Genomic DNA, 4,479 nt, shown 5'->3' with positions numbered 1-4,479 from the left:
TCTTATTTTTCAGAGATTCTTCACTGTACCCTTTTAGAGTCGCAAGTAAAATGGCATGGAAAAAGAACAACGCTCTGACCATGCATTCCTGCATTTTAATTTGCTTATTATTTCAGTTATACAGAAACTGAAGCTCAGCTGCTGTTCCATACAGGCTTATTCACTCAGTGTAAGAGTGGCAGCTAAATGCCTCAAGTGTAAAATGGAAAACGCTGGCCGGCAGTCAGGGAAAAGCTGGTGGGTTGTGAGGTGTTGAAATCAGGCGCTCAAATGTATTAATACAAGTTGCCAGCCAGAGCGTTGGCTCCACTGAGAGCAATCAATGGACCAACACCTCGAAAAGTATTGAAAGTTTAGTTTGGCTGTTTGGATCATTTGTTATAATCGAAACAAATTTGCATCAATGCAGTTATCAACAAAAAGGAGGAACGAGTGAGGTTTTATTACTACATTTGCTTTGACTAATCCACCTTGCAGATTAATTAATTAATCAGTTGATTAAAGAGAATGCCCTTCACAATGTCATAGAGCCCAAGGTTGATTAATCCAAGCAACAGTCCAAACGTAAGAACTGCGGGGAAATAAAACTAAGAAATGCAGGAAATCCTCACATTTGAGAAGCTTGAACTAATGAATGTTTGAAAGTTTTTGCTTTATACATAACAAAAACATTTACAAGATTGTCAAACACTGTTAATTTTCTATCCACTTACTAGTACTTACTACCACTGACGATAGACTAAGGATATTTACAGAGTATGGTAGACAGGATAACAACGTATTATAACAACTTTCAGATTTGTTGTCGTTTTGCCCACTGTGTTTATCATATATGATAACACTTGGCTACCTAACTAATTGCTGAGATTTGAGGACTACTGGATCCCAGATTATAATTAAATGAATGTTGTTTTTATCTGGCAATACTTTTTTTTCCCCTGCCATGAAATGCAATGTAACTAATCTGACAGCTAGTTGGCATTGGTTTTTATCCAATTCTCTTTTCAATCTTTCACTCTTTTTGTCCCCCGAGGTCTTATGAATATTGTCTATGTATCTGTTTACAGGCTCTAATCTTTTCTGTGCATGAGCATGAGCTGTGGATCTTCTCCATCTCTATCTGCTGCAGCGGGTTGCAGGTGAGCTGTGCTGATTCACTGTGTCAGAGTGTAGGTTGTTCCACTGAGCTGATTGGTTCCAGCCTCCAAACCGTGGTTTAAAAGCCCGGCCTCCATCAGTCCCCGCGGGCTCTCCTCACCACTTCCATCCAAACTGACAGCAAGAATGTTTCTGTGTGAAATGTAATAGATCTGCCAATTTATGTTACAGCCCAGATCTCAGTAGGGGGGGTAGCATTTTCGCATCTTTTCTCCTGTTATAGTGATTTGTCTTAATGTTCTTCTCATTTAAGTAAGGTAGATTAGGTTACTCAGATTTAATTTCCTTCCGTTTATTGTTTTGCTGTTTGCCCACCCTAAAGCCATACCTTTTAAATTAACCTTTGAAAGGGCTGCAAAACCCTTGTTGCTGGTGAATCTTGGGAACAGGGAAGCTGTTATTTCATGTTGTGCATATCCCCCAGGCCGGGTTGTATCGCCAAGTAGAGACTTCAAAGGCCAATCCTATGTTTTCGAAATATATTTGATATGTGTTCAGCTTGCTGCATAACTCTGCGTGTGTAGTAAAGTCAGAAGAGTGAGCGCACTTGAAATATTGATAATGGATGTCAGTACATCTACCTTTTGAAGACGGACACAAGTTGTTGATAGAAAACCCAAGACAACGAGCTTAAAGACATTAAAATTAGGAAACTACATAATTAGTGACCCATTTCACATAGTCATTTCATCCATTGCTCTTTAAAAATAATGGATTATAGCCACTTTTTAACATGGTGGGTACAGTGTTACAATGGGAATGATGGCTTCTACGAAAATAAGAACCAAGTTGTAATAAACCAGAGTTGTCCTTTAACATTGAAGGAACATTCAAATTCAAGCACAAACAAAATTTGCAAATCCTCTAAACTGACTGCCACTCAGCCCACTGGGTCCCATTTTTCTGACATGGAGCAGCAAGAGGAGCTCTGCTATTAGAGAGTGAAGAAGAGAAGCATGTTGCGCTGAATGGAGTGTGGGCCTGTCGATCATCGCTAACAGCTGCATTTGGCATTTCAGTCAGGTACAAAAGGTGTGTTTTGTGCCAAAGTACCTCAAGTCAGACAGGCATCCAGACAGTGTGCTTGAATAACAATATTTCATCAGAGTAAAGTGGGAATAACAGGGAAGAGGAGGGGTAAACATAGTTCAGGCAAGAACCGCATCTGTGTTGTTGAGACTTTAACAGGAAGGTAACACGCCAACACGCATCTTCAAGGTTCTCCTCTGCCATCTGTTCTCCAGCTGAAGTGACTCCTGCCTTTTTCTCAAACACATACAGACACACACACTGAGTCTCAACACTCAACATGCCCTTCCAGATTCATTAGCATATAAATAACTCATACGAACACAAAAATACACACCAAGGCAACGGTGCCATCACACATATGCCTCCTCCAGCAGTGTTAAAAGGTGAATGTAGAATATTAGTGGGTATAAGCAGACTCTGATGGTGTCCATTAGTCTGTGTGTGTGTTTGTGTGTGTGTTGTTCCAAGCCTGATGAAAAGGCTTTTAGGCTAATTACATGAGGAGAGTGTGTTGCCATCTAGATTAATTTGAATCTTGTGCTTACATCTTACTCTCCCTCTTCCTCGTACACTGATCTCGCGTATTGATTACCTTTGCTATTTGGTTTTAAACTTGGGGGTCATTTTAATAGATTAACTTGTTATGTATGTCTTGTGTGTGTGAGTTTGTTCTGACACGTCTTCCACAACAATATGATTAAGTCAATATAGAGCATAATGTTCTGAGCGTGACTGACACAGCCTCCTCTTGGTTAGTTGCTGATACCTTGCTTGCTGACCATGCTTTTCATTCAACATCCCTCACTTCCTCTTTGTCTTAACTGAGGGTTAAAAATAAGGATTATATTATGGAGAGGCAGCCTCTTGTTTTTGCCGTTTTCAAATCTGATCTAACAGCGCCCTCTGTCCAGAGAAAGTCAGAACTGCATCAGAACAGAGATCACAACACAATTAAAATATTTGTATATACTGTATATATATAGGACACCACAAAAAAATGAACATATTATTATTTTCCAAAAATCTACAAACATAAAAGACCTCATCTCCTCAACCTAATTTCTAGAGCACCTTGAGAAGGGGATGTTTAGCAAACAATAAGTAGACCTACTTTAATTTATGTGACTGACCTGTTGCTCATTCAAAATGTTTATTTAAAGGCATAATTTCATATTTTGCGTATTTGATGCTTATTTGGTCACATTTAAAATGGGGAAATGGTTCTGTAAATTATTCCAAAACTCAATATTGGTTTTGCTTCAGGTTTGATGGTTATGGATTTGTTTTGCATAGCAAGGAAACATGCTTTCCTCATATCAATACTAAGCACATTTTGCTGCTGAAATAATTAAGCCCTTTCCAAAGTATTTTGCTCTATGTGCGCTCAGAAAACACTCTGCATTCTTGGTGCTCTGGCCGGGTGCCTGCAGAAGTTTTCCTTTACAAAATCCAAATAAAGTTTTTTAATTCAGCTCATATGAAGGCTGACAGAAGTTGTTAATTTAACTCTCTGGGATAAGAGTATGTCTTGCTTTGCACACAGGAAATACCTATGCTGCTTTGTTTCATGTCACAGTAAGTAAAGGTGAAAACAATAAAATTGTTGATGGCTTAATTTCCTTCAGCTGTCAAATAATGGTTATAAAGTATGAAAACTGATCTGGGGCATTATTTTCCATTTGTTTGACAAAAGTTGCAATTCTCTGAGGTTGTTCATTCATAAACCTTTTAAATCGCCTCAAAGTAAAATCTGATTTCAGATATAGCTTTTGCAGAAATGTACCCTCTGATTGAATGATGTCCTCTTTAATTACAGGGTTAGATGACATGATCTATAAAATCAAAAAATCAATGAATATACCAATAGTTTTAGAGCCTCAAAACTTTACACAGTATCCAATCATGAAAAGAAAAACAGACGTGATCAATTCATTGTATATTAGTAAAATAATAATAAAAACACATTTATTCAAATGTTATACCAAACCCATATTCATTTCAAAAGATGAATAATTGATATTCAGACATTGTGTTCTCTCTTAACGTGATGACTTCGGCTTTCCTGGCTTTAGCAAATGCTGAGTATCATTCTTGATGTAATTTATTCCTTCATATCTCTGCATACAAATAAAGTATTTAATAGAAAATGCAAATGTTAAGAGGATATTTTGGAGGAGAAAAATGTCTAATGGGCTGAAGTTTAGTGTACATATGAGATGATGCCATGCCAAATCCAAGATTAAGTTAAATTGCAACAACAACAACAACAACAACAACAACAACAACAAC

The sequence above is a fragment of the Notothenia rossii genome (genome assembly GCF_949606895.1).
Source record: "Notothenia rossii genome assembly, chromosome: 1".
Lineage (NCBI taxonomy): Eukaryota > Metazoa > Chordata > Actinopteri > Perciformes > Nototheniidae > Notothenia > Notothenia rossii.
Note: the sequence above shows the minus strand (reverse complement) of the source record.